Source organism: Gracilinanus agilis, chromosome 5 (genome assembly GCF_016433145.1).
Source record: "Gracilinanus agilis isolate LMUSP501 chromosome 5, AgileGrace, whole genome shotgun sequence".
NCBI lineage: Eukaryota > Metazoa > Chordata > Mammalia > Didelphimorphia > Didelphidae > Gracilinanus > Gracilinanus agilis.
In genome coordinates, this window is record NC_058134.1 from 313,157,464 (window position 1) to 313,182,326 (window position 24,863).

Sequence of the window (24,863 nt, forward strand, 5' to 3'; positions counted from 1 at the left end):
TGATAGGAAACATAGAAGAGGAAGGAGAGAGGGAGCTCATGGCAAATGGCCTCAATTTTTAAAATAACATGTGAGGTCAGGTGAAGTGAAAATGAGGGAAAGGGGAACCACGGAATATGTTTCAAAGGAGATGAAGGAATGGAAATGGTGCTGGGGAGAGAGGGATACTGAATATACAGATGACTTGCTTAAAAGCAGTGGAGGTCCAGTAGAGTTTATAGAACACATTTTTGGTGGTCCCAGTCAGAATGGATACATGATTTTCTAATTTTTAAGTGGTTTCCCATTTAAGCTTATACATTATGTTTCCTTCAAGAAATGGTACACAGGTTTAACTGGACTGTCAAAAAATATCCCCGAACCATTAAGGACTTTTGTTGTGTTGGATTTTTCATCCAGAGTATATAATTCTTGATTCTTGGCATTGATTCAAAATAAATAAGAATGTCTAATGAAATATCCACTGTTATACTGCACCTCCACAGCTTTTTACAGATCTGCAGGGCGGAGGTAATCCCTATCTCTAAAACTCTAATTACTCCACCCTCCAACTCTAAGAGGCCTGCAAAGGCCTGCCTTCATTTACTTAATGCTAAGTAACATCTATGAATAGATGTTACTTAGCAGCAAGTTCTATTCTGTCTATCTCAAGTTGTCTCTTCTAGATCTCTTTTATTAATCTATTATCTTCTCATTGAGATATTTCATTTTTCCTTCTATTTTGTCAGTCTTTTGACCTTGCTTTATTAATTCTTGCTGCATTGTGAGATCATTGGCTTCCCCTTGCCCAATTCTAGCCTTTAAAGATTGGTTTTTGCCTGTAATCTTTTGGTTTTCCTTTTCAAATTGATCTATCTGGATCTTCAAGGCTTCCATCTCGTCATTTCTGGTCTTCAATTTGCTTATCATTTCATTTGATTTCTGAGTCTCACTTTCCAATTACAAAATTCTGCCTTTTAAACTGTTATTTTCTTGCTAGATCTCTTCCATCTTTCTCACTATCTCAGATTTGAACTCTTCAAGAGCTTGTGGCCAATTTTCATTTTTTGGGGAAGGTTTGGATTTCTTTAATTGTTTGTCTTCCTCTGTTTTCTGGGGTTTTTCTGTGCAGGAGTTATCAAGTGTTAGAGCTTTTTACTTGGTCTTTTTGGTGTTTATATCTATTCCTATACAAGAATCTTTGATATCTTCCTGTTGACAGTGTCAAGCAGGGTGAGGGAACACAGAAAACAGATCTAGCAAAAGTGAGCCTGACACCTGTATTACCCGTTTCCCCAGTCTTGAGACCAATCTCTTCTCTTTAATTTTAACAACAACAAAAAGTAACTCAGGATAATTTTATCTAATCCAATATGCATAAAGAAGCTAAAACTAACAAGTAAAGACTAACTAACTGTCTTTATTATAAGGAATGAAGTAGGTGGTACAAAGTATTTCTAAAACCTAATATTTTTCAATGCTATGACAAAGTACTGAAGAATATAGTTATAATTCTTAGAGTATGGCGTTTTGGTGACTAATTAGACCAGAAGATTTTGTGCTATTTTCTGTACAGCGATCAGATTAACAATAGTACAATCATAAACCTCAGAGAAATGGGGAGTATTAAATGTAAGAATTTCATAGAAAATCATTGATCCTGATTATACTCATTGGTTTGTTGCTTTCTTTTTTCAGAAACCTCCCAAGCTGAACTTAAAGAAATTTTTAAATACTTCCCAGCAAATAAGGAGAATCAGTAAGTTATTTGTGTGATTTCCTCTTTTGTATTGTTTATTTCCTTGAAATGATAGATTCTTTCATATACTCTTTATTTTTTTTAATGTAGTAGATGAAAAAAGTGGCAGTGTCAATATAGAACTTAAAAAGTTTCTTGGCCACAACCAATCAGATAATGAAAAAGACGTCACAGATTCCCTTCCTCAGCTTTCATCCCAAGTCCAGTATTCCCTTCAACCTGTCCATCCCTCACCTGGTACCTTTTTAATACCTGTCCAGAAGATGTCTTCCCCTGTGGACTTTAATGAGGTAATTATACTTGCAATGGTTCCTATCCTTCTTTCTATATTTGCTTATCCTTTATCCTTTCCTTCGATGCTCATATAACCACTTCATGAAGATGATAAGAATTCACAGACCTATAGTTGGGAGGTCCTAGGTTCAAATCTGACCTCAGACACTTCCCAGATGTGTGACCCTGGGCAAGTCACTTAACTCTCATTGCCTAGCCCTTACCACTCTTCTGCCTTGAAGCCAATTCACAGTATTGACTCCAAGATGGAAGGTAAGGTTTTTTTTTAAGGAATTCCAGAAATGGAAGTCCTCAACAACCCTATCAAAAGAAAATTCATGTAACTTTAAATATTGAAAATCATAAAGCATTGATGGGTCCAGATAATCCATATATCAAATATCAGGGAGAAGATGGGTAAGGAAGTAGTCAAGAGGAAGGACAATTAGCAGACTATGAAGATGAAGCTTCAGAAGAGTGTAAAATGGGAAAAATTATATTTGGACTGAATATTTAAGAGTTTTGGTTGCCAGGAATTTAATTAATTCCAAATTATTTTTATGGTAATTTATTTACAAAATATTAGAAAGAGTGAAAGTAAGAAAATCAGAGGGAGTATACAGTAAGATACCTAACCTAACACACTAAGTATTTTCCTTTAGCCCCTAGCTCAACCCAGGCAGGGCTACTTTGTCCTCAGCCAGAGGGGCCTCAGCCTTGAGTGGAGGCACTGGTGATAAATAAAGCAGGGGCTTCAGCCATGAAGTCTCCTTCTAGAGGGGAGAGCTCTCCTGAGGATAGTCCTTTCAGAAAATCCAGGAAGAGGTCAGTATTTTTCACTCACCCACAAGGTAGTTCTAAGGAGAAATAGAAAGTAGTCCAAAGTCCTCAGCCAGAACTGCTTCAGGATCCAGTCCAAGGTGAAAGAGACCTCCAGCTTCGTCTCGGAACTACAAAAAATGTGTTCACAGGAAGTTGTAACTCCCTTTTAAAGGTGCTTCTTTTGCGTCACTTCCTGCGCATTCCTTCCATTTTACGTGTACCAATTACGTGCTAAAGCTTTGCTTTGGACTGCCCAGGGGGCAGTTAGCCGATTCTGATTTATCACACACTTTTGCACAGGTGGGTTATAGACTTCCCCAACTCAAGTGTAAGTGGGGTGTTTACATTTTTGGTGATTAAATCTAAAAATGGGCTTGGTAGAATTAATCCCATCTTTACAAGAAGAAGAAAGTGATGAAGACAAGGCTTCAGTGAAGATGACCACAATGATATAGATGGGGAATATGAACCAGAATATGTAGGAGTATGTAGGAATATGTAGAGGAATGAAAAGAAAGTCAAAGTGAAGATTTTGAAAATATGAAGGAAAAAGAGGATTTGAATAATCAACAGATTCTCTCTTCATACTACTAAATATGATAGGAATGAAGATAAAAGTAAAATTATTTAAGAAAGCAAATAATGAACATTCCTACATAATTTCATCTGCCAGTTTTAATTGATATTTATGAGACATAAGTGCATGTTTATATGCTACTTATCTCAATGTAAAAAATAACTTTTTCACAGAAGTACAAGATTTAGATCTAGGATAAATCTCAAAGTTTACCTATTCCATTTACCTCTTAATTTTAAAGTTCTAAAATTTAGTTGTCCTCACCTTATAAGTAAATTAAGGGAAGAAGAATATGTAAAAAAAAAAGTTTTAGGTCATATTCACTATGTTTTCTTTTATTCTGTCAAATAACCATCATATATTTTACTTCACTGTATGAAATTAATGAAAATGGAATTTTGGGTTGATCTTAAGCTAAAAAATAAAGTTTCCAATAAAAATAAAATTACAGGGCGGGTGGGAAAGAACTTTAAAATTCCAAGTTGTAGGAATATTTACTCATTTAAAATATACATGTGCTCTCCCTAATATTTTACTTTGTAAAACACTGAAAAGTTTATTCCCAAGTATTGCTATTGGATTTTAGTAATTTTAACCTCTGAAATGGAATTTCCTTTTTTGTGACCAATTTTAAGCTTATCTCACTTAATTCTTCATATTAACTTTGAATCCTTAAGATAGTAACTAAAAAAAAAAAAACAGTTAAATTCAGAATTTGATAAAAAAAAAACCCCTTAAATCCCAACTAGAGTGCTAATCTTAGTATTATCCTATATATTCTATCCTATTTTTAATAAATGTATTTTCTAAAATTTTAATTTCTCTTCCAGAGTCTATATAACCTACAGTGCATTGTAGACTTTATAAAAATGTGGGGGAAATGAAGTAATTTCAAAAATTCCAGTTTCTCCATTATATTTTAATAGGACCCAGGATAATACTAAATGTTAATAATTTAATTAATTTCAATTTGTTGCATATTTGTAAAATATATATTATATGCAAATCACTGTCTTATTGGTATTAAAAGGAAAGAAGAGAAATGGGTTGCAATAAGTAAGAAGAGTTTTTACAAGCAGAGAGCAGCTGCATGCTAGGAACCAAAGAATTCTGGATTCTGGAACACAGATAAGGGATAAAGAGTGAACACCAATGGTTACTGGGGGTTCTTGGACTTCCTGTCTCTTGGCCTGTCTGGAGCTGGAACTTCCTCTATCTGAAGCTGAGGAGGTTTGGCTTCCTATCCCCTGGAGCTGAGTATCTTTACCTCTGTTGTTTCTGATGGGAGAAATCCTTCCTTGTTTTTAAAATCAACTGTTCCTAGATATTGAAAGTGTTCCTGTCTACTGAGAAGATCTGTGACCGTCTATCCTGAACAAAACTGTCTTTGTTGGTGAAGGCCAGAAGTTAACTCTGACCTGACCCAACTAGGCTTGAACTTTACCATAAAGGATTCACCCTAAAGATACTAGAAGACCTTTTTCTTCCTACAAAGCAATCTGGGAGGATTAAGTAGAGTCAGGTTAGCTAGTTAGGTCTGGGGTTCTAGACAGACAGGTTAGGGCCCAGGGAGGGTCAAGATAAAGATGACACCCCATGAGGGATTTTAGAAGGTGAGAGGCTAGTGAGGACCCCTTAGAGTTACAGAACCCCTATTCCTAAACACTCCCTTTCATTATACCTTGTTTTCAAAATAAATCCCTGTCCTGCTTTTTACAAAACTGTCTGGGAGATTGAAAAGGTCACTGAAGGTTACTGAGGAACCCAATCAATCTCAGTAACTCACTAACATCATCATCATCATCTTTTTTAGGATCAAGTGTTTCATTAGGAATTCAGAAAAAGAAACAAAACTGGTCCCCAATCTAGTGAACTTTATAATTTAATTGATGTAACCCATCTACAAGTCATTTTAGTTTCTCATAGCTTTTGAAAAAATCATTTGAAAAGCTAACAATGCTATTAATAAATCTACTAGAAGTATTTAGAATATTAGTATTGTCTGAAGTGAAATTCAGGGGGAGCTCGTACTCCCAAATTTTCTCTAAAGAGCAGGCAGGATACTTAATGCTGGCAGAGTTCATTCAGAGGCATGGGGGGGGGGGAAGGGGAGGGCATAGAGTGAAGAATACTGTATGGCATCCTCACAAGGGGAGGAGGGACAAGGGTGAGACAATACTCACCTGGCATAGCTAGTATCCTCACAGGGGTGGGATGAGACAGAGAGAGAGAGAAAGAGAGAGAGAGAGAGAGAGAGAGAGAGAGAGAGAGAGAGAGAGAGAGAGAGAGAGAGAGAGAGAGAGAGAGAGAGAGAGACTCCACAGTCTGGGGTCTCAGAAAAAGTGGGCATCAATTACTAGGTTTACTCAGATTTTATAGGGATCCAACACAATGCTATCTCCACTTTCCCATCATCTGTATCTTATTTTACCCTCCTTCTATCTTCCTCAATCCTTTTCCAGTGTTTCTGACATTTCCAAGCTTATGGGAATATTCCTTAGGCTTGCAGTCTTTAGGTTTTAGGCCTGTCCAAATATTTATCAGATGGCAACAGTTCAGACTGAAACATTTCTTGGGACATGTAGTCAAGATTGTAACTTACAAGTTTTGAGATTTCTCTCGAAGGAATTAGGTCACTCTTGAACTTCTTTCCACGGGAGTAGAAAAAGGAGGAAGGGGAATAGTTTCTTAGCCACATTTCAGAAGAATATGAAATATTCTATACTAATACACACACACACATACACACACACACACACACATATATCTGTAAAGCAGTTTGGGGAGGGGGATTTCTTTTACTCTTCACAGGGAGAGATTGATATCTCCTACTGGAGGGCATCTAACTTCACTATTTTCTATAGGAAGTTACCAATCTATGATTACTAATACTAATCAATGTATATTGGGGAATAATGCGCAATTTCATCCCACATAGTATTGTAATGAAACTAAAGTTAAATCTATTTCTTCTTCATCTGTCTATGTTTCCATCAAGCAGATTAGCCATCATTTCCTAAATGAGTCTTCAGTTTAGCTGCCTCAGGACTTTTACTTAGATTGTTCTCTGTGTTTAGAATATTCTCTTTGCCCTCTTTTCTGTCTTCTGAAATTCTTCCTCCTACCAATATTTTAAGCCTCAAATCAAATGATGCCACCTACATAAAGATTTCATTGATCCTGCTAAACTTTCAGAGCTCATTTGCCTTAGTACATTTCATACTCTCTTCTTTCTCCCATATTTATTTGTTCATATATCTTAGTAGACATGTATGAAGTACCTCCTCTATGCTAGGTAATGTGCTAAGTGCCAGGAATATAAATATGAAAAAAGACAGTCCCTGCCACCAAGAAGCTCACCATATAGTGGAGGAAGACAACATACAACATAAAAGAAAACCAAGAATTGGGGATTAGGGGAAAGGTACCACGTCCTGGGACACAGTGGAGAAGTCTAAATCCCACATTGTGGAGTCAAGTGAGGAATGAAGAGTTGTCTGTGCCAAGATCTCACTTTAAATGGAAGGTTTGAAATTAGTGTCTCTTCCCAATCAGGAGGACAGAGGGTAGTGATGAGGTGGAGTACCAAGTCTGATGGAATCTTGAAGGATGATGAGGTTTTCCCTTTAAGATTCCTTGGGCATAGGGGAGAAGTGCAGCCAGGAGAGAAATGAAGAGTTGTCTGTGCAGAGGTCCCTGATTAAATGGAGGTTTGAGAGTTCAGGATGTTAGGGTTCAAATGGGTGGCCACCAGAGGAACACACGAGACAATGCAATGAAAGCAGGAGAAAGCTTTATTGCCAGTTGCGCGCTGGGGGAACTCAGCAAAGAGTCCCAAGTGGTGCATTCAAAGGAGGGAATATATATGTTTCTAGGATATAGGTGCCTTTGTCCTAGGGTTAGCTAATAGCTAGACAGCGGGAGTAGGGATGTTTCCAGGTGCCACAGGATATGATTCTTAATTTTCAAGGCTGTTCTGTCTAGGAATCTTCAAGGTTGTCCCATCTAGGGGAGGAGTGGTGTCCCTGGGACTGTCAGCCAGGAGTTGTGTCCCTGGGACTGTGAGTCAGAGATAACTGCCCTGCTTGAGCTGAGCATGACGTTATCTAAACCCCCCTGCTTAACAGGGTATGATGCTGTCAGGCTGTTAGTTATGAGTTTCAGTTTTTTGGCTATAATATTTCTATAAGCTTTTTGGCCATATCATCTCTATAAGCTTTTTGGCTATAACAAGGACTGTACCCTCCAATGACAAAAGGAAAACCCCACAGGGGCCCTGAACACTGGGGAAAGGGTTAGCAGTAAACAACTGAAACTCAGGGGAATGGGGATTGAATGAGAAACACCAGAGGCACAGGGAGTGGAAACATGAAGTATCTCATTTGGGTAAAAAACCAAATGACTGACAGTCACAAAAGCCAGGGTAACAGTTAAAATCTCTGTTGATTCTTGGTGGCTGAGAGAGAGAATAACAAGGAAGTTTTAATAAAAGTAAGTTTAATGGGTTATGGATAGCATTGAAGGGAAAGGATTTCAAACTTCTCAGGTCTGTCACCAACTGCCAAAGAATGGTGGCAGTTGAGTTGGCTACTCTAGACTACCTGACAGCCAGCAGTGGCTGAACTGGAGTGAGACACAGACTTTGGGGAATCTCACACAACAGGTCCACAATGATCTCCAGGTGTTGCTTGGACTCAAGAACACTTCTGAAGAGCAAGTAATCCAACTGGCATGAGGGAGTAAAAGGGCTTCCTGCTTGTTGTCCACCGACAAACAGGCATAGACTCACTCAACCTAGGGCTTGCTTGAAGATTAGTCTCTTCTTTGTGAGATCCCAAGGTCTGTTCACAGGCTTAGAGGCTTGGTTAGTTAGATGTAAATTCTCCAAACTCCTAGGCAAAGCCTTCTCTGCCAACTCCAGCTAAGACACTGTGAATACAAACCCCTCTGTACATTCAAAGATAGAATGTTCTCAGTCTCATCCAGGGTTTCAGCTTGGTTTGTCTGTTTATCCTAAATCTATCTCTAACCTGTAAATGACCTCTAACACCAATCAGTGGGATCTTCTCTATTTGATTATTAGTGAGAATAGGAATTACTTATTTATTATTTCATTTTCTTCAGTTCCTTATATTTGAATTTGTTGAAGAATTAAAATACTTATCAGCCTATATAATGACAAAAATTAATATTTCTCCTTATGGAAAAGAGTTTTTCAATAAAGCACATGCCCAAAATAATTCTTTGTACAATGTGCTGGTTAGAAGCATCAACATGTGGCAGATATAACATGTTAAGACATGTTTGGGCTATGTATGCTAGCAATAGTTTAAAGAAAGATCTTTGAGGACATTGCACATTTCATTCTAATTAAATGTAGGAAGAATTAATGGACAGAGAAGAGAAACAAAAGAAAGATGGTGCGTTAATGGTCGATAATGCCTCTAGAGAACAAAGACATGAAACTCCAAATTCTCCCAGTGAACTTGAAGCTCATAGCACCTCACAGAAGTGTGCTGTTAGAAAAGGTAAATTATTGTTTTGATAGGACTTGTGATTCTGTCACTGTAGGAAATTCCCAATGAGGAAATGTCTACCAATGCAGACTGGCAACCATTCTATATTTATATTCTTATGGAGCTGCCTGGGTCACCACAAAGTTCCATGTCTGGCCCTGGTCACATAGCAATCTATCTGAATTAGGACCTGAACCGAGGCCCTGTCTCCACCATGGCATGCTACCCATTCAATCAGCAAAATATGCTTAAACCTTGAAATTTGATGTGTTTTGATCTAACTGAAGTATATTGAATAATAACATTCTTTTTGTAAATTCTTTTTTCTCATGATAATGTGTCTTAGAAAAACAGTTTTTGTTATGTAGTCTCATATAAAATTTCCACTTAGCCCCAAACATCTTTCTTTGAATACCCTTCTTTACCCATAATCCCTGAATCCAAATATCACTCAATTCATTGGTTTCTTCTCCTGAAATGCTTTTCTACATAATCATGTAGTTTCTGCTGAAGTTGTTATAACTAGATCTATAGTTGAAGTTTTCATGTCCCCAACAGCATGTATCTTAATTAATAATGTGATTTTTTTTCATTTCTGTTTGGCAGACATGATGTCAGCATTGACATGGGAAGTGGAGGAAGATGCAGAATCAGCTTGGGACTCAGAGGTACTTTCTATTATTTTGAAACGTCAATATGGAGTGTGACTGCAAAAATTACATTTCAGATGGACTCCTTTATCCAGTATTGCCAATAGCTGTGTGGTCTCAGAAGTGCATGTTTCAGAGCTAGAAGGGGCATGAATATCCTCTGGTCTAACTGCTTGTTAACACCTGAGAAATATGAACACCACAGAGGCTTAGTTACTTACCCCCAGCCTCACAACTTGTTAGGAATGGAGCCAAGAAGAGAGTCCTGCAGCCCGAGCTTTCAGGCTGTGCCCATCCCACTCTCCCCTTCTATGCCACACCACCTTCCTAAGGCCAGTCACTACTGCATTCCTTCATTCATTAGTCACTCAGTCACTCAGGGAGTGAATGCCATTGGGTTGTGGGCTGTGGCAGGAATCCACAAATATTTCAGTCAGGTACAAGTGGCTTTAGGCAAAGGCTGAGTACCGGAGCTGCCTCCCTCCAACACAAAAGTTCCTCTAAGGGATGAGCTGGGATAGAGGTACATCTAAGAGGATTTCATGCTCCCCTACAATCAAATGACTACACAGCTTGTATGCACAAGAGGAGGCAATCAAAGGGAAATGGCAGCATCAGTGATGCTGAATCCAGACAGATGTCGAGGGAGGAGGCCATAATTAGGGCCTCATGAAAAGGTCAAGTTTTGATGGACAGGAGGAAGGCAAAGATTCCCTGAATGAGGCCAGACAGAAAGAAGTAAAGATGTGAGGACTTTACAGAACAAGCTTTGGCAAAGGGCCTCTCATAGGGAACATGAATTACTCTGTTGTAAAGGAGCCATTGTACCTCCTCATGCAGGACAGAAATATTTTGATCATTTTTATTTTAGGAACCCTCTTTGTGATCATGATAGATATACTGGAGCAGTGATAATGTTTTATCACTCTCCCACTTGATAATTCTGAGGAGAAATATAAAGCAATCCAAGGTTCTCAGTCAGAGCTCCTCCAAGGTCCAGTTCAAGGAGAAAGATAGCTTCCCAGGAAGTTCTTGCAATTTATAAAGACCATTCTTTTCATCACTTCCTGTGCCTTCCTCCCATTTTATGTGTACCAATTACTACTAAAGCTTTGCTTAGGACTGCCTAGGGGGCAGTTAGTCAATTCTGATTCATCACCCACTTTCACACACTTGTGGGTTACAGACCTCCCCCTCTTGAGGATAATTGAGGTATTTATACTTCTGGTGATTAAATCTAAAAATGGGCAGGGTTGGGGCAGCTGGGTAGCTCAGTGGATTGAGAGCCAGGCCTAGAGACAGGAGGTCCTAGGTTCAAGTCCAGCCTCAGACACTTCCCAGCTGTGTGACCCTGGGCAAGTCACTTGACCCCCATTGCCTACCCTTACCACTCTTCCACCTATAAGTCAATACACAGAAGTTAAGGGTTTAAAAAAATTTTTTTTAAAATGGGCAGGGTAGAGTTAATCTCATCTTCACAATCCCCCCAGTGATCATTTGGATATGAGACTCCCCAATTGATCACTTGACATAATTATCTTGAATCCCTAAAATCTTCTAACTACAATAGTTAGAGATAAGAAGGAAATAGAAGAGAGAGAGAGAGCAAAACCAATGTTTTGCTAGGTGCATTGACAAAAAGCCAATTAGGGGCAGTCCTCTTTGGCATAAAAGTTTACATTCAAAATAAATGCATTCAACCCCCTTCAGTTCAATCAATTGTACACCAAAGTTCATTCTGGATCTCCTTGATGCTGTGTAAGTTTCTGCAGCCATCTTTTTTTCAAATAGTTCATTTTTGGGATTCAAGAAATTAGCAAGCTTCTTTTCCCGAAAAAATTTTTGAACAAAATTTTAAATCTTGGATTTTAGGATAATATATACAACCCCCCTCTGAAGAGGGTGTCGATCAACACCCAGATCAGCTCAGAATGCAATGTTGAGTTATGGGCTATATAAGTCAATTATCAAAGGGAAATAAAAAACACAAAAAGAAAAAATAGAAGAAAAATTAAACTTTGGGAGAAATAAAAATTCAAAATCAGAATAAAAATTTCAAAAGTCTATGTATATAAAAATTTCTGAATAAATAATAAATTCATAACAGGCCCTCATATTAGGGTCCAGTTAAAGCAATTTCTGTCCCACAAGTCTGTAGGACAAAATGCACTAATATTGCACTTGCCCATTGGCAGCCACGACTACAGGAATTTGCCATACTATAAAAGAGAAAAAAGGTCTAGATTTTATGTAAAAGGGAAGCTTCATTCCCTAGTCTGATTTTATCTTCTCTCTCAGGGATAGAGGAGCCAGAATAGTCAATTATTAGTACTTGATAGAAAGTATTTCACAAAGAGTGTAGAACAAGGAGTCCTGCATCTTAACATATGTCAAGCATCACAACCTTGAGTCTCACACTAGGTTCAAGTCCTTTCATATTGGCATAGAAGTTCAACAATTCTACCTGGATTGGTTTGGTCTTTTTTGACCTTGTGCTTCTAGGTACTGTGAAGATTCTCATCAATCCCATTGGGATTGATTGGTCTCCTTGACCTTGTGATTCCTGGCACTATATAATGGCTCTTTTGTTCCCTTCTCCTGGAATCAGACACAAACGTTAATCATAGTCCCATAACATTTATCAATAAATGTTAGGTTTCATAGTCTAAGGTTTTTGGGTATGAATTAATATTAGAACAAATATAAACTTATATTACTGCAGAATCAAAAAAGATATTGTTTATATGTACATTAAGAACAAAAAATAAGAGGGGGAAATCATTTAAATAAAAAGAAAGGCAATAATAAAATAAAAATTCAGGAATTCAAAGTGTTCCCAAAAACAGTGTCCACTTGTCTATGGACTTTTATCTCCAATGCTTGTGAGAGGATATAGTCAATCAGTTTCAATAGAAGATGCTCTCTTTACATGTGAGCAATGAATCCAAGAGTCCTTTTCTCCAATTTTTATAGCTGTTGAAGTGGTTAACAATATTTGAAATGGCCCTTCCCAGGAATGCTGAGTTGCTCCAGGATGCTGGAAGTTGTTTATATTGTGTAAATAGAATTAGCTCGATCCCATTAATAGTCAAAAATCTACTCAACCCAGGCGTGCTAATGATGTCACTCTCACCTCCCTTAGTGGGGAGGGGAGACGAGTTACCCACACGTGACAATAAGTAACAAATCAAGAATAAGGGACTGCCCTTTGGGCAGTCCAAATCAATGTAGAAACTGCCATTTGTCCATTTGAATTAGAGGTGGACCACAGGAAGTGATGAAAGACACTATCTCTTTAAGTAAGTGAGTGAACTTCCTGTGGGGGGCAGTTGCCTTCTCAAACTGGAAGAAGAAGCATCTCCTGAGACCACAGACAGATTACGCTCTATATTGTCACGTGGGTAAGTTAGGCTGACTTCCTTGGCCTAGCTGGGCCAATTCTAAACTCTGCCTATCTGGCTGTTGGGCCCTGTGGCTTACAGCTTCATTATTAAGCTTTATAACCTTCTTCTCTCTCCGTCCAGGTCTTTGGCCTGGACCAGCCTCTCTCCTTTTTCTCTTTATTCCTACTTTTTAACCTACCAGACTGTAAATAAACTCTTCAACCCGATGCTGACTTGGGTCTGATTTAATTACGGAATCAACCTAACTTGTTGATTCCTGGCGGCCACATATTTTAATATCTATTTATAAATACCTAAATTTTCATTCTTACAATATACACCTTGACTCCTGGGTTCAGGTCATGAAATGAAAAATCTATTGGTCCTGCTTGTACTGCAGCTCTGGATTCATGGAGTTCATGAAGTTTGTGCTTCAATTCCTGTATATAGGAAGCAATAGAGGTATCTCTCCCTAATAGAGACGTATATGCAGGAGAAAAATACTTAGCCTGTATAGTGGGATGTCCAAAAAGCATCTCATATGGCCTCGTATCTCCTAGGCCATTTTAAATGTGTCTCAGTACATAATTTGCCAATCGTAGTTTTAAGTTCTCTGTTCATCCTTTCAACTTGGTCTGAGCTCATGGAATTTGGGAGTTGTGCCCAAACAAGAATATAACTGAGATAAAAAAACTGAATTGGTAAAACGAGTTCCCCTTTCTGAATCAATATGTACAGGCAGGCCAAAGCGAGGAAAACTTTATTTCAAGAGCACCTTGGCAACAAAAGCTGCTGTGGCTCAGGCAGTAGGAAGTGCTTCAGGCCATCTGGTCAATTGATCCACTATGACTAGACAAATTTTAACATGTCCAGCCTTTGACATTGTTATGAAATCAATTTGCAGGTGCTCAAAAGGTATGTAAGTCAGAGAACTCCCACCAAAAGTTTTTCCATGAAAGGCATGTTGATTATATGCTTGACAGGTAGGGCAGGCTGTACACACTTTAGAGGCTGTAGTAGTTACACCAGGAGCTATCCATACTCCTTTAACAGAGTCCATGGTGCCCTGGGTACCGAAATAGCCATTTTTTGCATGGATTAGCAAATTTATTTATAAAAACGTCTAGGAAGCAGGGGTTTTCCTTCAGAGGACACCCATACTCCATTTATCTGTTTTGCTTTAAATTTTTGCTTCCATTTTTCCACTTCCTTTTTATTATAGGAAGGTGATAAATTTAAGTAATCCATGGTTATTAATGTGAAAATTAATCCAGGCCCTTCTACAGTCACTAGCTTTGCAGCAGTATCTGCCCAGACATTTCCTCTAGAGACAGGGTCAATGTCACCTGTATGGGCAGAGCAATGAATTATAGCTAGGGCTTTAGGTAGCTGGAGAGCAGAAAGAACTTCATTAATAATTTTTACATTAGCTACAGATTTTCTAGCTGAGGTTAAAAATCCTCACTGAATCCATAACATACCCACTAAATGACAGATTCCAAATTCATATCTAGAATCTGTATAAATTGTTGCTTTTTCATCTTTGGAGATTATACATGCATGTTTTAGGGTTATAAGTTCTGTACCTTGAGCACTTATATTTGAGGACCTTGAAATTGACCAGAGTGACAAATTCTGTGACTACAGCAGCTCTGGTGTAGTGTATGCCATCCCTCGTAAAAGAAGAACCATTAGTAAATAAAACTAGATCTGGATTGTCTAAAGGAGTGTCCAGGAGATTATCTTCGAGATTTTAAGCCATGGATAGACTACTAATGTTTCACAATTGTGTAACGGTTCTCCTGAGACTGGTAAATCTGGAAGCAAGGTTGAAGGATTAAGAGTTGTACAACATTTAAAAGTAATATTTTCATTATTTAATAATGTTATTTCATACCTTGTAATTCTTTAATCCAAAAATACCAGTGTTCTATGCCTTATCATCAATGCTTCTACATCATGTGGGCACATGATTGTTAATGGGCATTCCAATACTAGATCAACAGCTTTTTGTTACTAATAAAGCTGTGGCAGCTACACCTCTAAAGCAAGGTGGTGCTCCTGAAACTACTGGGTCTAGCTGGGCCAGATAATAAGTAACTGGATGCTGAGAAGGTCCAAAAGTTTGAGTTAAAACACCTGAAGCTACCCCTCTCCACTCATGTACATACAAAGTAAATGGCTTGTTGTCATCTGGGATGCCAAGCAGGGGCAGACAATATAGCCAGTTTTAGATTTGACAGAGCTGACGGGTATTCCGCCTCTAATTTAAGCAGTTCAGGGACTGAATGTCTTGTTAGTGCTATAAGGGGCTTAGTAATTTTCCCATAGCAAGTGATCCACTGTCTACAAAACCCTGTTACTCCTGTTTTTAGTAGTAGTATGAGCAGTCAATTTTTGAATATTTTCAATGTACTTAGGAGAAATAGAATAGGCACTAGCAGTTAGAATGAATCCTAAATATTTCACTTTGGGGAGACAACACTGAACCTTTTCCTTTGAGTTTTTGTGGCCTCTTTTATGTAATTCTAAAAGATGTTTACTATTTTCTTGGCATGCTTTGGCATTTGGTGAGGCCAAGAGCAAATCATCCACATATTTAATTTACTGTTTTTAAATTTAATATTATCTGTAGCTTGGCTCAAAATGTGTGCAAACAGGGTGGGGCTCTCCACATACCATTGAGGCAAATGAGCTCAAGTCCACTGGGAACCTTTCCAGGTAAAGGTAAATATATTTCTGAAATCCTCATAAATAAGAATAAAAAAAGCTGAACACAAAGTAAAGCAAGTGGTTATACTGGAAATAGAGGAAATTATTGTGTTTGGGTTTGAAATCACAGGATGCCTTTTTATGACATGATTATATATAGCCCTTAAATCTTGGAGAAATCGATATTGGGCTTTTCCATTTTGGCCTATTTTTGACTTTTGAACAAGTAAAATAGGGGTATTATGTTCTGATTTCCATGGAATTATTATTCCTTGCTCAATTAAGTTTTGACTTCCTTCTACATGTACCCTTATTAATTATTTTTATTGCATTATGATCTGAAAAGGTTGCATTTATTATTTCTGTCCTTTTGCATTTTTTTGCCATATTTTTTGTGCCCTAGCACATGGTCAGTTTTTGTGAATGTGCTACTGAAAAGTTGTATTCCTTATTGTCCCAATATATTTTTCTCCATATATCTATTAATCTGAATTTTTCTAAGTATTCATTCACATCTCTTACCTCTTTCTCATTTATTTTTTGGTTTGATTTATCTAGATTTGATAGAGGTAGGTTCAGTTCTCCCACTAGTATAGTTTTTCTACCTATTTCCTCCTTGATCTCCAATAGTTTCTCCTTTAAAAATTTGAATGCTATACCATTTGGTGCATACATGTTAAGTACTGCTATTTCCTCAGTGTCTATACTGCCTTTTATCTGGATGTAATTACCTTCTCTATCTCATTTAATCAGATCTATTTTTACTTTGGCTTTCTCAGATATCATGATTGTGATTCCTTCCCTCTTTTTCTCAGTTGAAGCCCAAAAGATTTTGTTCCAGCCTTTTATCTTTACCCTGTGTGTGTCTACCTGCCCCATGTGTGTTTCTTGTAGACAACATATGGTGGGATCTTGGTTTCTAATCTGCTCTAGTATTTGCTTTTGTTTTATGGGTGAATTCATTTCATTCCCATTCAGAGTTATGCTCACTATCTGTATTTTCCCCATCATTTTGATTTCCACTCTCAGTCCTGCCCTTTCTTCTTTCACCATTTCCTTCTACACCAGTGTTTTTCTTTTAATCAGTCCCCCTAATCCCCACCCTTATTTTACTTCCCTTCCCAACCATCTCCCTTCTTATTCCCCTCTTATTTTTCTTTAGGATCTATTAAATTCCTTCCCCCCTTCTTTTCCTTCCCTTTTCCACTACGCACACCACTCCCCACCTTGGTTTTTCCTTCTCAACCTTCATGTAGGGTAAGATAGATTTTGATAACCCAATGTATCTAGATGTTCTTCCTTTTCAGAATTGATTCCACTGAGAGTAAGATTTAAGTATTACCTATTAGCACTCTTCCTGTTCTTCTGATACAAGTATTCTTCCCCTCCCCCTCCCATGTGCCTCTTCATGTATTATAGATTATCCAGTTTTTCTTATTCCTTCAAGTTTCTGTTGCTGCTATCTTCTATTCCCCACTTTTTCTTTGTATACATATCATCTTACACCACTTAGTACCCCAACCTCTACCTGTGAATAATTCTTCTAACTATTACAAAGGTGAATAGAATATTTCACAGTTCCAAATAACATTTTTCCATGTAGGAATATAAACAATTTGACCTTATTGAAGTCCTTAAAAAAAGAAAAAAAAATGTTCCGTCTCTCTTTCTCATTTACATTTTCATGTTTCTCTTGAATTTTGTATTTGGACATAACATTTTCCATTTATTTCTGGCCTTCTCTTTCTGGCTTCTTGTAATATTTTCTCCTTAGCTTGGAAGCTCTTGATTTTGGCAATTACATTCCTGGGGGTTGTCATTTGAGGATTTAATATAGAGGATTATCTATGGATTCTTTTTTTAAAAATGTAAACCCTTACCTTTTGTCTTGGAGTCAATATTGTGTATTGGCTCCAAGGCAGAAAAGTGGTAAGGGCTAGGCGGCAATGGGGGTCAAGTGACTTGCCCAGGGTCACACAACTAGGAAGTGTCTCGGGCCAGATTTGAACACAGGACCTCCCATCTCTAGGCCTGGCTCTCAGACCACTAAACCACCCAGCTGCCCCCTATGGATTCTTTTATTTTATTATTTTTAATTTTTATTTTGAATATTTTCCCCACAGTTACATATTGCATGTTCTTTCCCTCTCCCTCAAACCCCACTAACCTCCCTTAGCTGATGCACAATTCCACTGCATTTTACATGTATCATTGATCAAGACCTAATTCCATGTTATTGATAGCTGGACTAGAGTCATTGTTTAGTGTCTACATCCCCAATAATATCCCCATCAACCCATGTGTTCAAGCATATTTTTCTTCTGTCTTTCTCCTCCCACAGTTCTTCCTCTGAGTGTGGTTAGTTTTCTTCCTCATAAGTCCCTCAGCCTTGCTCTGGATCCTTATATTGCTGCTAGTAGAGAAGTCCTTTATGTTTGATTGGTGCCACAGTGTATCAGTCTTTGTGTACAATTGTCTCCTGGATCTGCAACTTTCACTCTGCATCAATTCCCAGAGGTCATTTCAGTTCACGTAGAGTTCCTCCAGTTCTTTATTCCTTTGAGCACAATAGTATTCCATCACCAGCATCTACCACAATTTGTTCAGCCATTCCCCAATCGAAGGACATTCTCTCAGTTTCCAATGTTTTGCCACCACAAAGAGCATGGCAATAAATATTTTTGTACAAGTCTTTTTCCTTATTATTTCTTTGGGGTATAATCCAAGCAGTGCTATGGCTGGATCAAAAAGCAGATAGTCTTTTGAAGTCCTTTGAGCATAGTTCCAAATTGCCATCCAGAATGGTTGGATCAGTTCCCAACTCCACCAGCAATGCATTTATATCCCAATTTTGCCACATCTCCTCCAACATTCACTACTCTCCCTTGTTGCCATTTTAGCCAATCTGCTAGGTGTGAGGTGATACCTCAGAGTTGTTTTGATTTGCATCTCTCTAATTATTAGAGATATAGAACACTTTCTCATGATTTCTTTATCTGAAAATTGCCTACTCATATCTCTTGCCCATTTATCAATTGGGAGATGGCTTGATTTTTTGTACAATTGATTTAGCTCCTTGTATATTTGAGTAATTAGACCTTTGTCTGAGTTTTTTGTTGTGAAGATTTTTTTTCCCAATTTGTTGCTTCTTTTCTAATTTTGGTAGCATTGGTTTTGTTTGTACAAAAACTTTTTAGTTTAATGTAGTCAAAATTTTTTGTTTTACATTTTGTGTCTTATTTTCTAACTCGCTTGGTTTTAAAATCTTTCCCTTCTGGGGCCTAGCAGTACCAGATATTCAACTGTACTATAAAGCAGTGGTCATCAAAACAGTATGGTACTAGCTAAGAGACAGAAGGGAGGATCAGTGGAATAGACTTGGGGTGAGTGACATCAGCAAGACAGGGCATGATAAACCCAAAGAGCCCAACTTTTGGGACAAAAATCCACTATTTGACAAAAACTGCTGGGAAATTTGGAAAACAATATGGGAGAGAATAGGTTTAGATCAACATCTCACACCCTACACCAAGATAAATTCAGAATGGGTGAATGACTTGAATATAAAGAGAGAAACTATAAATAAGTTAAGTGAACATAGAGTAGTTCACTTGTCAGATCTCTGGGAAAGGAAAGATTTTAAAACCAAGCAAGAGTTAGAGAAAATTACAAAATGTAAAATAAATGATTTTGATTACATCAAACTAAAAAGCTATTGTAAAAACAAAAACAATGTAGCCAAAATCAGAAGGGAAACAACAAATTGGGAAAAAATCTTTATAACAAAAAACTCTGACGGGGTCTAATTCCTCAAATATACAAGGAGTTAAACCAATTGTATAAATAAGCAAGCCATTCCCCAATTGATAAATGGGCAAGGGACATGAATAGGCAATTTTCAGATAAAGAAATCAAAAGTATCAATAAGCACATGAGAAAGTGTTCTAAATCTCAAATAATTAGAGAAATGCAAATCAAAACAACTCTGAGGTATCACCTCACACCTAGCAGATTGGCTAAAATGAAAGAAGGGTAGAGTAGTGAATGTTGGAGGGGATGTGGCAAAACTGGGACATTAATGCATTGCTGGCGGAGTTGGGAACTGATCCAACCATTCTGGATGGGAATTTGGAACTATGCTCAAAGGGCTATAAAAGAATGCCTGCCCTTTGATCCAGCCATACCATTGTTGGGTTTGTACCCCAAAGAGATCATAGATAAACAGACTTGTATGAAAATATTTATAGCTGCGCTTTTTGTGGTGGCAAAAAACTGGAAAATGAGGGTATGCCCTTCAGTTGGGGAATGGCTGAACAAATTGTGGTATACGCTGATGATGGAATACTATTGTGCTCAAAGGAATAATAAATTGGAGGAATTCCATGTGAACTGGAACAACCTCCAGGAATTGATGCAGAGTGAAAGGAGCAGAGCCCGAAAAACATTGTACACAGAGACCAATACACTGTGGTAAAATAGAATGTAATGGACTTCTGTACTAACAGCAGTGCAATGACTCAGGACAATTCTGAGGGATTTATGGAAAAGAACGCTACTCACATTCAGAGGAAGAACTGCAGGAGTGGAAACAGAAGAAAAACAGCTGCTTGAACACATGGGTGGAGGTGGACATGATTGTGGATGTAGACTCAAAACTACCACACCAATGCAACTATCAACAACTTGGAAATATGTCTTGATCAATGACACATGCTAAAACCAGTGGAAATACACATCTGCCATGGAGGGGAGAGGGGAGCTGAGGGGTGAAGGGGAAAGTAAGAGCATGAATTATGTAACCATGTTAACTTTTCAAAAAATAAATATTAATAAATGCTTAAATTCCAACAAATAAATAAATGAATGAATAAAAAATAAAATCTTTCCCTTCCCATAGATCTGACAAGTATTCTGTGCTCACCCAATTTACCTATACTTTCCTTCTTTATATTCAAGTCATTCACCCATTCTGAGTTTATCTTGGTATAGGATGTGAATTGTTGCTCTAGACCCAATCTCTCCCATATTGTTTTCCAATTTTCCCAGCAGTTTTTGTCAAATAGTGAGTTTTTGTCCCAAAAGCTGGGTTCTTTGGGTTTATGGGAAACTGTCTTGCTGAGGTTGCTTACCTCTAGTCTATTCCACTGATCCTCCCTTCTGTCTCTTAGGCAGTACAATATTGTTTTTTTTTTAAACCCTTGTACTTCGGTGTATTGTCTCATAGGTGGAAGAGTGGTAAGGGTGGGCAATGGGGGTCAAGTGACTTGCCCAGGGTCACACAGCTGGGAAGTGGCTGAGGCCGGGTTTGAACCTAGGACCTCCTGTCTCTAGGCCTGACTCTCACTCCACTGAGCTACCCAGCTGCCCCTACAATATTGTTTTGATGATTGTTGCTTTATAAAATAATTTAATATCTGGTACTGCTAGGCCACCTTCCTTCATGTTTTTTTTATTATTTCCCTTGATATTCTTGATCTTTTGTTCTTCCAAATGAACTTTGTTATAGTTTTTTTTCTAATTCAGTAAAAGAGTTGTTTGGCAGTTTGATAGGTAAAGCACTAAATAGGTAAATTAATTTGGGTAGGATGCTCATTTTTATTACTATAGCTCGTCCTACCCTTGAATACTCAATGTTTTTCCAATTGTTTAGATCTAGTTTTATTTGTGTGGAAAGGGTTTCGTAGTTGTGTTCCTATAATTCCTGGGTTTGTCTTGGCAGATAGATTCCTAAATATTTTATATTGTCTAGGGTGATTTTACATGGAATTTCTCTTTCTAACTCTTTCTGCTGTGATGTATTGGAGATGTATAGAAATGCTGATGATTTATGTGCATTTATTTTGTATGCTGCAACTTTGCTAAAATGATTGATTATTTCCACTAACTTTTTAGTTTATTTTCTAGGATTTTTTAAGTAGACCATTATATCATCTGCAAAGAGTGATAGCTAGGTCTCCTAATTGCAAGTTTTAATACCTTCAATTTCCTTTTCTTCTCTAATTGCTACTGCTAGTGTTTCCAGTACAATGTTAAATAATAGAGGTGACAATGGGCATCCTTTCACTCCTGCTCTTATTGGGAAGGCTTCTAATTTATCGCCATTGCAGATGATGTTTGTGGATGGTTTTAGATATATACCATTAATTTAAAAAAGACCCTTCTATTCCTAAACATGCTATTGTTTTCAGTAGGGATGAGTGTTGTATTTTGCCAAAGCCTTTTTCAACATCTATTGAGATAATGATATGTTTTTTGTTGGTTTTCTTGTTGATATGGTCAATTCTGTGGATGGTTTTCCCAATGTTGAACCATCCTTGAATTACCGGTATAAAATCCACCTGATCATAATGAATATCCCTGGTGATCACTTTCTGAAGTCTTTTTGCTTGTATTCTGTTTAAGATTTTTGCATTTTTTCTAATGTTTCAAATTGGGATTCTCCTAGTACTCAGGAAAATGTGAATTCTAGAAGTTCCAATCATTTGTATTTTGATGGGAATTATCCTTGCCAATCAATGCCACTTACAAAATGTCACTCGGGATCTTTAGAATTTGGAAAGTTTCCTTTAAAAAAAGATGAAATTACCATACCTGTAACAGAAACTGGGTCATGGGCCTAGATTTAGCTTTGTAACTCAAGTGAAAAATACTGTTTCCCAGAAGCATTGTGAACCACAGCTGCCTCTTAAAAAAAAGAAGCAAGTAAAAAAGTATGGAAAAAGCATATGGAGTAAGCATTCTGAATTTTCCAGAGGTGGATTATTATATGCTCAGTTTATGACATTCCAATCTTTATTATTATAAGTAAGCAAAATAAATGATAGTCATGGGATGACAAAATTCACTACCTCTTTACTTCTCTCATGCAACCTAGAAACTGACAGGTTTCTTTTTAACAAGTATTTTGATTTTCCCCTATCATCAGTGTAAAATATTCCAGAGACACTAGAAAAAAGGTACTTTAAGTCTTCTGAACTGAATTAGTCTTCTTCTGTCTAAATAACTATAATTTCTCACTTCTTTTTTTTTTTTTTTGCATTTCAAATCTTAAACCATTAAAAATTTATATCCACATCTAAAATCCTATTTGGTCTTTATCTGAGGGTTTTAAATTTGTTCTTTTTCTACTTTTTTTTAGTTACATGCTCAATTCATTAATCTCCTCTTTCCCTTTTTTGTTAATAGTGACACTCGGGGATATACATTTTCCCTTAAGTACTGCTTTTGCTGTACTCCCAAAATTTTGATATGATGTCTCCTCGTCATTCTCTTCATTGAAATCATTAATTGTTTCTATGATTTATTCTTTAACCAACCGGTTTTGGAGAATTACATAATTTAATTTCCAATTAATTTTTTATTTGCCTCCTCACGAATGATGTAAACATGGAAAATTATTCTAAATTAAATTAATTAGTTAGTTAATTAAAAAAGGAAAATAAGGAAATCTAATTATTGCAATTCCTACCTTTGTCTAATAGGTTCCATTAGGGATCATGGGGGAAAAGTTAGAAAATGAATGTGAATGTGACATTGTATGTCTTTGCTTATGTCAGCTTGTTAAAGGGGAAAGTTGACAACATGAAAAGGAGATGAGAAAACAAAATGAGGTAGAAATCAAGCCACTTTTAAAAGTTGAAGCATTTTTTTTCTACTTTAAACAACATTTCTAAAAAATTTACTAAAGTTTTTCTTTCTAAAGTTAAAAAATGAGAATAATATAGGTATTTGGGTGTATATTTCAGAAAATAGGAGCTATCAAAGTGTAATGGATAGTGAGAAAGGAAAATCTAGTTTCCAGTAATGCTACTGATATAATGAACAAATAATTTAACATTTCATTGTTATAGGCAACTCTGCAACCAAAAGTTGTCCTGATCTCTTTATTATTTCTGATAATCTGATAAGGACAGTTTAGTTGATAAGGAGATAAGGACACGGTAGTTGTCTTTTACCTCATGCTTCCAGCTCTGGTTCCAGGAGCATGGAGTTTATTATATATATATATATTTCAAGACTCATTTCACACAAAAGAACCCCCCTGAAACTTTGCAGATGCGTAGAAGTTACAAATTATGTCACATCAAAACACAAAACATTGGCTTCAGAATAGACCAAGGCCAAGGCTGAATTTTGACTGGCTTCTTATCAGGAAGCCAAGTTGGGGAGTATCCCTCTCAGGGTTGAATTGCCCCCACTAAGATTTTGGCCTTGGCAGCAGCATTCCTGGTTAAAGGGGAACATTGTTAACCCTTTAAATTCAGGTTTGCTAGGAATGTAAAGCTTTTCAATAAGGCCACAATACTTTTCACTAAGAAATCACAAGAATCACAAAAGGGGTCAAAAGAGGAGTCTCAGATTTTTATCTATTCTCTTATTGGCTTCCCACAAAAAGTGGCTAAGAAGATACTGACCAGCAATGGTAGAGAGTTTTCTAGGAGCTATGGGTTTTAGTTAAATCACAGATCTTATACTTGTACTTAAATAAATACATATTTTTAAAAATAAAATAATTATACCAAGTACTATGCTTTCCTTTTAGGTTGAAGAGGAAAAGAACAAGCCTCAGCACAATGAAATGGAAACACTGGAATGAGAAAGTAGAAATAAATTAACTGAAGATAAATTGGTTGGCTAAGTTAATGAGCTGGTATTTTCTGTAAAGAATAATCAGCACACTCAAAATGAGGGGAATAAAATCTCTGGGGAAGAAATGCCAAAAATGAGCATTTCTTCTTCCAAGGAAAGTTTAGCACCTGTGCACCATCATTTAAAGTGATAAAAAAATAAATGGAGTATTTAACAGTAAGTTCATTTGGTTTTGAAAATCTGGATTCTGATACATTGTACATTAACTTCAGGCTTTTTTTCTTTAAGAATGAAATTAAAACTCTCTATTTCTTTTACCTTCAGTTTGTTCTTCTATTCTGGAAGTTGTAGAGCAGCAGGGACCAATCTCAATAAAGGGAGTGTCTTGATGGTGAACTTCCTACATGAATCTGAGCCCCCCCCCAAAAAAAAATTAATGTTCTGTTTCTTTATAGGCCCAGACAAATTTACCTAAATAGACTTAAAATTATTTCTACTCAACTTTTTCTAAAGCAAGCAGTTTTAATTGATTTTTACATCTAAAAAAAGGAAGAAAAGCAATAGAAGGCAGGCATGCTATTTAAAACAGAGAACAATTAAGAA

The 24,863-nt window shown here is 37.1% G+C and overlaps 1 long non-coding RNA gene across 1 annotated transcript; it reads left to right on the top strand.

Moving 5' to 3' along the window:
* The first annotated feature begins 1,840 nt into the window (after nucleotides 1–1,840).
* On the top strand, nucleotides 1,841–24,469 carry LOC123249316. Its single transcript, XR_006506373.1, has 3 exons — nucleotides 1,841–2,028; nucleotides 9,533–9,594; nucleotides 24,214–24,469. It is a non-coding gene; the product is annotated as an uncharacterized LOC123249316 (long non-coding RNA).
* Nucleotides 24,470–24,863: the final 394 nt, after the last annotated feature.